The 13,437-nt window shown below is 31.2% G+C and overlaps 1 protein-coding gene and 1 long non-coding RNA gene across 5 annotated transcripts in view; one reads left to right on the top strand and one right to left on the bottom strand.

Annotated features, from left to right (window-relative positions):
* Nucleotides 1-13,437, top strand: part of Fas1 (fasciclin 1 Fas1 domain-containing) — a 559,086-nt gene that overhangs the window by 317,946 nt on the left and 227,703 nt on the right. The window lies entirely within an intron of this gene.
* LOC143191947 (uncharacterized) lies at nt 365-6,136 on the bottom strand. The gene is made up of 4 exons (XR_013004679.1): nt 6,063-6,136; nt 859-964; nt 653-747; nt 365-593 (listed from the first exon to the last, which is right to left on the bottom strand). It is a non-coding gene; the product is annotated as an uncharacterized LOC143191947 (long non-coding RNA).

Below are 13,437 nucleotides of genomic sequence, written 5' to 3'. Positions count from 1 at the left end.
TTTATCCGGAAATTTATTGGCCTGATAATAAAATATCGTAAAAGTTTCTCAGAGGAAAGCGCAATTCTTTGATAAGCGGTACGTATTGTGGAAATTGGGTGCGTGTGGAAATAGTTCTTCGTGTTTTGCTCTTTTCCACGGTATGATATATTGGTTGAACTATTGATATTTGGATGATTGTTCGTATATTCAGCATGTATCAGTTGTTTTTTTTTCTTATTTCATTCATTTAAATATTTCATCTTCTAATGCAATAGATATATAAATAATAGTGACTTAAAACTACAGTCCAATAAAGTGACCAATGCACGTCACGAAAATTTAAAATGCAATGTTGCCGAATCAAATTTAAGTTTTGGTTTATTCCGACACTGACATAAAAAATACTAGTCTAAATAAAACAATGACATTTAAATAAAATTATCAAATATAATACAAAGGACTTAAACTACTTTTAATTATACTGTCATAATTATACAAAGTTTGTACATGAAAGTTATTTATTATTTTACATGAAACTCTTTTTCCATACCATCTGTGAGATTTCTAAACACGTTTTTTATGTAGTGGTATCCCCTAAAGGCCTAATCTACCTGATAATCAATTGTATATCCTAGTAATTTATCTTAAATTCATTAGAAAGCATATTTACCTTTTCACATTCAGTGCTTGTACCCTCGTTCTTGTGTTTCCTCGTTCAATCATTTTTATACCTCTGACTTTCTCCTGAGTTTCTTATTTTACTGCCTGTGAACATTTTCCTTTATAAAATTATGTTTAGTAGTTATTATTAATAAGCTTGTCAGCATTGAATCGTAATCCCATATCCAGAAAGTCTCATTCAAGTGAATAACTAACCTGTTAGCTTCTAATCTATCTAATATTTATTCACGATGGCATCACTTGTCCAATTCTTCGTCGATGTGTCTAATCAAGTTCATCCAAATCATGAAGCACAATATATCTGCAAAAAACTGTTAATAAAAGTATCCATATATACTTTTCAAAGTAATAGTTTTTTTCTAAAATAATTGTATTAAATTGTGTTTTACTGAAAACATTACGAACTGGTTTTATACTGTTAGTATATGTGATCTCTGAATGAGCTAACATCAAGCTGATCTTGATTCATCACCCACTTTCTATGAGGACGGTTTCTCTTCGATAAATACAAGATTATATTTTGTATTTTTTGAAATACTTCAGTGACAGTCTTTATACAAATATTCAGTATATCCGCAACAGGCTAAAAAATATTTTCAATAAAAGTCTTTTGTTAACTTTCGGAATATTCAATCTGAATAACAATAAGCAACGATTTGAAATTTATTAATACAAGTAAAGCGTTTAAAGGTTTGCCGGTTTATAACCTCTAGGTATATTAATTAATATATTAAAGAATTTTGCAATCATTTGACAACCGGACTAACTTTGCAGGCTGGTTCGTTTATATGATCGAACTTATCAGACAGCATTGTGTCACTTTAAATTAATTTTGCAAATCTATTAAATATCCTGATGACGTGAACTCACTGTTATTTTTAATAAATTATAGTTGAATATAATATGCACTGCTCTAGTTGACTTTTACTCTCCATGTCAGGGAAAGAATAAATACAACAAACAAAAAATATAATGTAATTAAATAGACAAGAGAATTATTATCCAACTTAGTAAATAATCATGTGTTTTGAGCCACATCCCCATGTTTTTCTAATGAATTATTAAAATGATTACCAGATCCCAGAACAAATATATAAAGAGCAGCGACAGTTAATCTCCAGAGTGTGGAAATGTCATAAGAAAGTTATAGGATTACCCAGTCCCTTTATTTGGTTTAGAGCCATTTCCCCGATTACTTGTAATTTATTTACATACAGAAGCATACTGGAGGCACATATGAAGATATATGAGGCTGTTTGGAATTTCATTACTTAGACTTTTTCTTAAAAGCATCGCTTTCGAAATACATTTTTATGCCAAGTCCTATTTATGCAGATTTTATTTATCCCTCACGAGCGCCTGGTCTAGTTTCCATTTGGCAAGCTCCAGAGCTTTCAATGTCGATAACGTCTGATGGTAATTAAATTAAAACATTTTGTTATAAAGCTATGGAGATAGGCAGCGGAGGCAAATTTAATTATGATTTTAATTAACGTACCTAAATGTTAGAAAATAAATTTAGTACAGTAATTTAATTATTTGCAAAACAAATTAAAAATATTTTACTATTTAACTCTGTTTTACTAAAAACATATATTACTTTGATGAGTTATAATTTTGCTTTACGTTTTCTGTAATGGAAAGTTAATTATACAAACGATTCAAACAAAACTTAGATTAGCAAATCGGAATAAATATTATTTCCGATGAATCATATTTATCTAAAGAAAAGAAAAATACAAATGATGTATTTATGTACGAATAAGTTTAAAGACATTCTTATAACTTTAAAGTTTTATAATAAGAAAAAGTTATTTTATTCTCTACTAGCAACGGCTTTTCCCAATCTTTCATTAGGATAGGTTTGTCATATTGTAAACTAATTCATTGGGTACTTTATTTTAAATAATTTGAACTTTAAATTGAATATCTCCAGATATGTCATGCCCTTTTCATTGCGGTTTTCGCGTTCATAACCTGATTATTCTTTTATTTTAACAACTATCAAACATGGCCGAGAAGTGTTAACTCATATAGCCTTTGAATGATTTACATTGACTATAAACTTCATAATTGACTTTTAAAAAGGTTGATTCAGTTGTTGAGTATATCTTCAAATAGCTTCAAATCATATTTTAACTTTGTCTTGTTAAGTAACTCAATCACATAACTTAATTACTTGTTATAAGAATGTCACAAGACAAATGTCTGGAGGATAGGTCAGATTAAAATAAATTATTTATTACTGATATGTTAAAAAGAGAAGTTTGAAGTTTAAATGATTAATTTGAGTCTAACTATGAATTAATCTCAAAATGAAAACAAAGAACCTGTGAATATAATGGAATATTCTCGGTCAAATTTATTTAAAAATGTGGAAAAGAAGAACAAATTAGTGGCTTCTCTGGAATTATTACTATGTTAAATGCTCTGCAGGGTATGCTGCCTATTATTCTAATCATAATATATATTCAAGATAAGTACTTGGGGTTGTTTGTTTTTTAATTTAATTTATTCTGTATCGAGGGACTAATTAAGTTTGCTGTTCAGACCAGAATGTCTGCTACACTAACATATCACAAAAACATAAATCTATTTATTTGTGTTTAATGTAACTCATTGCAAAAACATTATATATAAATATTCTAAATGAGACTAAATATATATATATATATATATATATATATATATATATATATATATATTTCAATTACATTATAATACATATATGTATATATTATATCACTTTTTGGTCATATATCAAATTCTTTTCTTTAGTTAACAAAAACTCAAACAGTCTTAGTTAATAGCCAAAATAAATACCCCTTAAACCTTTACCCCAACCCCTTAAAGAAATTGCTACTAATTTAACGAGCACATTTTTGAAACGCAATGCACTTTGACACTATTCAAATGCTGATTGACTTTGCGATACCAATCAGTACAATCTAGTCACATTTGCCTGCAATTTTTTGAGATTAATCCATTTGAACACATTTTGGATTTATACTTTGGTCCATATTTAAACAGATATATTTATTTAAAACAGATAAACTTTCTAAAAAAGCAATATATGTATGTAATGATATAATTTCATAACATACCAGGTAAAAACGATGCTGAGTCAAACACCACACATGCTTAATACAAGTTTTTTTTACATCACCTATCTATTTTTAAATAAGAGTCAGAAACTTCTTAAAAGGAAAACGATGTCCCACTGTTATGTTTACTACACATCCTCTAACGCTTCTTAGAACGAATGTGCATTAAAACGAATTAATTTTTATTATAATTTCATCAAGAAATCGTTCAAAAACCTTAAAAACACTATTCCTTACTTCTTACTACCATAGAAATGAAATGGACCAATGAAAGGCCTTCGCGGCTTCTAGCATAGCGATTCAAACAAATAATAAGTTAAAAGTAGTGTCAACGATAAATTTTGTATTATCAAGGAATTCACCAAAAGATCATTAATTAAAATAAAATCTCTAGACTGGTCAACGGATTATTCTAAACTAATACAAAATAGTATGCCGCCAAAACGTATTCCTTCCGTGGCGACGATACTCAAAGCATCAAAACAAGAATATAAATGAAGCCTATAATCTAGCTGCTGAATTCGCATAACGTGGTCTAGAAACAGGGAACCATTCAGAGCGTAACCTTGAGACGGCGACGCGGTTCCAACAGGCGGATGGATCGTTCCTTATAGTAGTGACATCTAGATGTTAAAGTTCGCGAAACGTTTCTCTAAAATGACCTATAAAGTTACATATTTATTTTCTCTGTGGGATTAACCGCCGCAACCACTTTAATTGTCATAATATTATCAAGAGACATGCCATACCAATCTAGGTCCTCAAGAATCACTTTTACAAGATGACCTTCTATCATCATCAAGGATTATGGATAAATTCTGGATATATTTTCATAGAATTTACATTTTGAAGGCACACAGTATTTTTTTAAACACGATCCTTTTTTTAAGCTGAATGGACGATAAATTCCCGAGCGAAAACGAATACTCTAAACAGAATCCACCCCCGATATGCACGGAGACGGGATAACAATAAAAAGAATAACTTGTGTGCAAATTGATCAACCATTCCCTTTTCCGTCCGAAATTACGAAAGAAAGCGATTCCGTTCTGTTTCTGGAAATGACAGTCGACAACACATCACGCCGGGGGGTTAGGACTTAACGACCGACGGGTGAACGAGTGCACAGCCCTCCCCCTTCGCCGCCCTCACGGCCGGCATAAAATAAGATCGCTGGGGTCTCGAATCGTCTACGCGATCCAGATTTCCGGATCACCACGTGCGATGCCTCGATTTTTACGAATTATGGATTAAGGTGGAGTCGATGGACGGCTCCTTCTTCCTCTCTTTCTTCTTCTCGGTTATAAGTTTGGCGTTAGTTTTAGTTTTATGAGGGATCGATAACTCATAAATATGCTGATCCATTGGGGAGGCTCTCTCGTGCTCTGCCGACGCCGGAAGTTCATGTTAATGCGAATATAGAGCCAAAGTGAAATTACTGCATAATTTTCGTGGGGGGTTGAGGTTAAACGTCGTCCGTTTTATTGGGTTTCGACGATCTCCGCCTTGTTACTGATCGTCACATTCTATTATTGATACTTATATTTGATAGATAGATTGATAGGTTGATACTATTATCTTTACTTCTTTAGATTATTACTTTATTTGGACGCCATTTGAATGTATAATTTATAATAGATACTACAGCTGTTTGTAAAAGCAGGAAATAACAACGATATCAGTTTATTGATTTTTGCAGTCCACACAATTTTTACTTTTTGACTAGAAGGGGTAACTAAAAATCAAACGTCACCAAATCAGGTGTATGAAAAAAAATTATAATGGCAATTTTGTTTTCTGCCAGTGTTATATAAAGCAATGATATTACCATGATGTATAGTATATCCAACAAAACTGATCGTCAGTACGTCGCAATGTTGCCGCATTCACTTAGAATTTTGGTTTACATTAAATTATTGTTAATAATATTTTGAGGAAATATGTAGACATTTGACAACAGTGTCGACCAGTAACAACACGAATAGATTTTTCTAGACCGATTCCGTTACTGGTCCGCCATTTAGACAGCATTCTGCCTCTTTTTAACTAGGACAAAATAAAAAGAAAAAAATCCACTTCTAGACTTTGGAAGGACTGTTTTATTAGAACGACTATAGTATGGTTCTCTTTCTAGAAACTTTGCTGAATATTGTAGCCTTTCACTTTCACTGAATATTGTCACTTTCCAAAAAATGTAATAATGCAAATAAACAATACAATTTAGTTATAATTAATTTAAACAATATAAAACAATTTAACATTCTAAACAAGGAGAATTACAAAGCAGCTACTTACACAATAAATAAATGTAATTTTAAACGTATCTAAGCAAACAATTTTCACTGGCAATATGGTAGTATTGATAATAACAGTTACTATTACAATACAGATAATATTCAGCTCTTGTAACATTTCAGTTGATTCATTTTTTATCTCAGTGGCTAGGGCTGCAGTGTAAACGAGTAATCAAACAGGAATGGCTTTTAAACGCGAAAGAAGAACTATTAATTTACTTTAAAAACTATAGTGTTTACCCGACAAGACGGCAATACAAAACGGCACTGATAGTAAAAACAGGTAGAAATCATTCTGACGTCTATTTTTATTTATATCTCACTTGTAACACCATTCAAAACAGATGGAAAACAAGTAAAATCACAGTGCAATCCGTACCCAAGGCAGGTCTACATGTAAGGTAACAGATATATATGACGCCCTAGAATTCTTCCCATATTATTGTCGTTTTCAGTATACCAGAATACATAAAAATCACGTGAAACAATGTTTTTGTTACGAAACTATGTTATCAATATTATTGATCCAAAAATACAATAAATAATACTATTTTAAAATTTTATTTAATACTGTAGACTTAACAATAAGAGCAATCTTTAAGAATATTCAAAAAATGTACTCCTTATACAAAACCATTTAATAGCTTTTTCTTATTCCGAGTTCGCTTCATTTAAATTCATCGGCTCCAATTTAAATTTAGCCGCAACAAAGGGAGGAAAAAGAACGGCAGCAGTAAAATATTAAACCGATATATTGGAACAAAGTAATAAAGATCGAATCGTAAAGACAATATTTGTAATCGGACGGCACCTTTATTAAATTCGAATCCATCGTTACGCTGAATACGCAAATAGCGACTTCCTTTTATTGCATTCCACGTCACCACTCGACGAATCGACTCGACTTTTTATCTCGACTTTTCCGACAATTGGGTTTTACTACACCTACTTCCACTGTGACTGTGTGTTGATAAAAAATAACTGTTACGTAGCCGTCTACAATGTCGAAACAGTTTATTACGTTGGAGTTGGAGTTTTTATTATTTGTATCTATTTACATAAAGGTGTAAGAGTTGCGAAGGTGTGCCTGAAATGATTTAAATCAGCGGGAAATTGTCAATACTAAAATATTATCTTTTATCACGGTTTGAACCTTACGTACAAGAAATGCTACAGAATGATTAATAAATAGCCCCTCCAAAATAACATTGTATTCACGTCATCAACATTTAAGACGTTGCAATGTTGCCGAATCTACTTTGACCTTCAATTTATTTTAGCCTCAAAGATTATTTATTTTAAGATTATAGTACATCCAATGCATATATTATTGCGGGACTTAAACTACAGTTAAGTGACAGACAGTGGTTTGTAGGTTAGAGTTGTTTTGTTAGATTTACATTGAACTCTTACCAACAGCACCTGCGAAGTAGAGCTCAAGGCACTCGAAACCGTTGATTAGGTTTTAACTAATTAATAATTTTATATTCTAGTAAAGTATTTAGTTTTCATTGGAGAGCACACGTACTTTTTTACACTTAGTTCTTTTATCCTCCTTTACTGTGTTTCTGTCTTACGTTTTCTTTTCAATTCATATTGATATTCGTCTAAAAGGTATATGCCTGAACTTTTAAATTCAGGCATCTACAATCGCAGAAAAATGGAAAAATATATGTTCTCAAATTTGTAATCAAGAAAACCTCGTTAACATGAATATAACTGCAAAAGCCAGTTTTTAAATTTCTCTCGCTGTAACTTTAAATACATCAATTGCTGCTACTCTCAATTGAGAAAACAGACAGCTGACAACCAAGCTTATTCAATAATCGGGGGAGTTCGCATCATCAATTTCAATGATGTTTTTTCTTATATATTTTAAAGTCTTCTTTTTACCAACGAGGGTTTATCTGGACTAGACCTACAGTTAAATGTGGGCTCGGAACTACGATCCTCGGCGTTCAGCCTACCGACTAGCGAATGACCAACTTACAAAATCATCCCAGAAGATATCCGGTCTCACCCAGTCTGGTTAGTGGTGTGACTGGGATCATTTTCCTTGTCGGATTTTACACTATTGCCTAGGACAATCGAAAATATAAATTTACGACCATGCCTCAGCAGTATTCGAACCTGCGACTGCCGCAACAGTAGGTGGACCGTCCTGTCGCCTTTATCACTGCGCCAACCAAGCCTGCTTTAATGGTATTTCGTTCGGCATCTTTCTTGCGATGCAAGTACCTTATAATAATTACATACATTGGAATACAAACTACTTCATAGACCATATTCTGCGGATTTAGCCGCCTGTTTCCACAATTCAATTAGGGGTCCAATTAGAAGGTTTTTAAAGTCGAATTAGAAGGTAGACTGAAACAAACAGCGATTTTGAGTGCCCTGAGAAACCCTGTTATTTAGAAGGAATAAAAAATTATGAAAACTCTCGACTAAATGTATTAAGCAGCGTTGGTCAAAGAGTATTTGACTGAAAATGGAAATTATTATTTCAGTCAAAAGTCATTCAAGTCATTTAAAAAGAACTAATAGTGGCCAAGCAAATTAACAACAAAAATGCTGTTAAAATCACTAAAATGTTTATGAATCAAAATATTGTTCTTTGAGCTCCATTTCATTATTAAATAATATTTAATAGTAGAGTGAATAAATACTGTTATATTAACATACATTGTTATATACGTTTTTTTCATTACACTACAAATAAAACATAAAACAATATATTTACATATAGTCTTTAGTATTAATTAAAAAGTGGTCAGACCGAAAATAGCGACTGAAAGTAGCCGATTGAAATATTTGGTGATAAAATTAGTCAAGTATTAAACAGTCGATAAACGCTAGTATTAAGTCAATAAAAGGGTATTAAGTTGATAAATATATTTTCTATTATATTATTTAATTAATACATTATTACTAGTCGTGTCCGTCTAGCCTACAATTTGTCTTTATGCTAACTTAAATCTAGTTATATAACTAGAACACATCGGCCCTAACTCAGTCTCTGGTAGAATAATGTTTATACATGTCACTGCTGAATTTTTTAATATATGCACCTCACTACACAACACTACACAAGGTCAAATGGTTTGATCCTTTTGAGTCTGTGTCCTGCTCTGGTGGTATCCAAAAGTTGTAATATTTCAATATTCGTATGAGAATGAAGTCTTTCCTCATGCCCCCTTGCAATTCTCTTGATTTCTTGACTGACTGTGGGTGTCTGAAGGTCTCGATGTAGGTAATCAGTCCTATAGTATTAGAGTGCACCAACAATACCTCTCAGGACTTTGTTCTGAAAAATTTGTATTTCATTTATGTTACTACTTGCAGAACATCCCCATAATTAATCTAATTTGATAAATGAAACGCTCTTTATCTACAAATATTCAAAATATGTGTCTGGTAAGTAATTAAAAGTCAAAAAGCAAACTTAACCTCACTTCGTATCTATTAAAAATATTGTAAGATCTAGCTCTGAGTCCCACTAGCTCTATTCAACTTTACTGATTCTTATTTATTTAATAGGTAGATTGAAAGTTTTAAAAAGTGTAATAAAATATAAAATTACTTAAATTTCTTGCCCCCAATAACTTAATTATTATGTAAATACTCTCCATCGGAAACAATGTTGTAATGAAACTTTTAACGACCGCAAACGAAGAATATAAATCTAGTTAAAACGAACGAGTCAAAATAAAATTTAATTCGTTTCTATTCGAATGGATTCATTTTAAGAGGACGTAGTCCCCGATCGTTATGGCTCCTCTCCGGACCATTCGTTTTTACATTTCCGATAAACACATCATCTATATGCAAAATTTGACCGGCCATCCAGAGAATCGTTAGCATACGACATTGACTATATTCGAATTATTGCCACTTCCTGTCTGGTTCTAAAATCAGCAGTGCGTGTTAATGGGACGCTAAAGGCTGCATATAATGACAGACGTGAATCACCAATCAGAAATCGTAATGGAAATTGCTTTAAATATGATATTAACTACATATATTTAATGCCATATTATTTGAATTTTCTTCGAAATGTCTTTTGTACAATTGATTGTAACAATCTAGTAAATTACCACTAATAAGGGGTTAATAATTGGGGTTAAAATCTATGGCATTGCTTTTAACGTACCCTGTGTTTTACTAATAACTTCACTGAGCTGAATAGATCATATTACTTTCTTTGAAAATGCTGAAAGCAATAGATAGTCAGGATCACAAAATGATTGCATCTTTAATTAGTTATTACGAAAAGGAACGAGATAATGGAGGTCTCCGGAAATTCTGTTAGAAAGGTATATGTTGATGATATTAAATATTATAAGTTGCCGCAATTTTATTGAAAATGTTTATTAGCATGTTGCTGATGCGTTGAATATTAGTAAGGGTACTGTGACTAACATCGCTTACAAAATGAAGAACAATATGTTAGATTCAACCAAGAAAACAAGTCTACATACGAAGTTGGCGACGAATTTAGACCACCTTGATATTAGCTCTACTCGAGATCAAATATCCGAAATGTATAAGAATAGTGAGTATACAAACTATTTTATCAATATAAACATAATTTAATAAAATTATTTCAGAGAAAATTGTTAGTCTGGAAAGTATACGTAAAAGAATTAGGAACCTGCAGCTTTTTTAGGGATGTAAGACATCTCTTCATACACTCTCACGGGGCACAAGATATACGTGGTGTAAAGATAACCCTCGAAGAGGCCTAATGGAACTTCCAGACATTGCTATTTTTTGCAGTCAGTTCAATTTTTTTCTTATAAATATTTTATTTTTCTCTTTTTAGTATCAGATATTTACTCAATAAATTACGCAGTTATCTTATTTAATATTACAATTGGTAGGGCAAGTAAAGGTGCAGTCCGTATGAGAAATATCAGAATAAAGAAACAATGATTGAAATTAGGTAGCAGCTTAAGCCCTCGAGTCGTTACCTAGTGTGAGTGATTTGACAAATGTTCTAACTAAATAACAAAAAGTTGCGTTTGTCCCCGCCGGGAATCGAACCCGCAATCTCAGTTAGAGAGCTAAACGCTTTAACCATTACGGTATAGCAGCAAGAGTGTTTTTACGATGTTATATATGCTGCAGTTTGTGCCTAAAATGCAAACTGAAGGGCTTCGGCACTATACGACTTCCGATTTTTCATCATATCAGCTCAGCAAAAATATTATACCCAAATATCTGATGATTATAGATAAAAAATAAGTGAAAACATTATACGTGCCTTTAAAATTTGAGCATTTCCCTCGATTTTCCCCAACAGATCCTAGTTTGGTTCAATGGGACCACCTCGGAAAGGTATTCTTTCGAATAAAAGAGGAATTTTTAAAATCGGCCCAGAACTGACCGAGAAATCGGTGAAAATATATTCAAAAATATATGTACAGTCAAGCATAGAACCTCCTCCTTTTTCGAGGTCGGTTAATAATGAAAATCGTTGATGCTCATCACTCGAATGGAAAAATGACGTCTCTCGAATCTATTAACCAAGAAACAAGTAAAACAACTGAGAACTTATTAAATAATAGCCTATAATAAATAATGAAATATTCCGAATATCATATAAATGAAGAATCCATGATTGTAACAAAATCTACTAATGGCAAATAATTTACGGCAAACCCACTGACTAATAGAGGATAACAACTCCCTCGGCGGTAATGACAGGCCAGGTCCCGATAGGCACAGATATAACAAGATATTTGGAATGTTTGGGCGCAGTATCATTGCCAACAGTTTCAACTATTTCGTGTAATTATGATAATAGTTCTTCAGGGGTTGCTTCCTAAATAATTTACACTAATGCTACCCTATTTGTTCCGTTGTAGATATCAGTTTCAGTTTCATATTATATTCTGATGTTTCCTTATGGTATAATAACATAAATATTGCAATATAATAATATAGTGATATGCTTTGTTATGGATTTATATATCAGATTATATATCTTAATGTTATACTATCAACAATAATGTTATATGTTATTACTGGAGATCGTAAAGAAAATAACTTAAAAATGATATGTTGATATTACTAAAATTTGTTTTTATAACTATATAACTTGAATTAAAGTTACAAATGTCTGTATACATGCAAACTCTCTCAAGAACTAACACTGATTGACGTCATTTAAATAGCATTTAATTAAATTTAATTAATCAACAGAATAGTAATTAGTTTAAATTATTACATCATTGAACATTATAACAAAAGTAAGAATATCAATAGAAAGATTATTTTCAAAACTGCAACACCTTCACAGCATCAAATATAAGTATATATGACTTTTATTTAGTTTTATGTTCTAATTTTAAACACGACATATTAAATGAATTAAATGAATTAAATACATATATGTACATTTTACATTATACGAATGATGAAATATGAATTTTGTTTAAAGTAATATATTTATAATCACTAAATGAACTATAGATTTCTCAAAACCTTTAACTATATAGGTAAACAAGTAAAATTATTTATTATAAAGATTCAGAGAATAAATTGTCATATAGATACATAGTTTAATGCATTAATTGCTAAACATCTTATTATTTATCAGCGGTTTAAAATATTTACCAAATTACTGTTTATATTTCATAATTTATTCTGCTTGTTCCATGTGTTAGTTTTACTTTATCTGCATATGCTCATTAATTCATTTGTGTATTTATATAGCTTTTATCTTTGTTTACATATTCTGCCTAAACTAAATATCAAAAATTAATAAATTTAAGGCTTATTTTCTTTACCTTTTTTTATCTGTTTTTTCTTATCTGTTCTGCGTTCACCAAATATTTAATTAATTGAAATACTTAAAATTAAAAATGGATTGACTGATATTGATATTATGAATCTGGAAAAGCTGTTTGCAAAATTCTAAATACCTTGTAAACAGATCATAGATGATTCTTGTTATTCTGAAATTGTGTTAATCTATATTAGGATGAAAATTTTGTGTATATGTTATTGTGTTGTTCTTTCACACCTGAATATACCTTCCGCCAAAACGGACCCATTAATTTGTTATTCCTACAAATAATGTAAAATATAATTTTATTTGAGCACAGTTTTCTTAATTATTAAAACATAACTACCGTAAATCTCTAATATTTCCAACATCTAGAGAATAACCACAAGTAATATAAAATCTTAAACATCACTGCTTAAATTTAAATAATATCAATTAATACATTAAGTCACTCACTTTAACATTATATCATTCACGAATATTTAGGTATGAAAAAGCTCTGTGCAAAGTGGGTGCCGCGCGAACCCACTTTTGACCAAAAACAACGACGAGTTGATGATTCGGACCAGTGTTTGAAGATGATCAA

This window comes from Rhynchophorus ferrugineus, unplaced genomic scaffold (assembly GCF_030347505.1).
Source record: "Rhynchophorus ferrugineus isolate W39M unplaced genomic scaffold, kcgeb_rfMv2 rfM2, whole genome shotgun sequence".
Lineage (NCBI taxonomy): Eukaryota > Metazoa > Arthropoda > Insecta > Coleoptera > Curculionidae > Rhynchophorus > Rhynchophorus ferrugineus.
The sequence above is the reverse complement of the archived record's forward strand: the minus strand, read 5'-3'. Positions and strand labels throughout refer to the sequence as shown.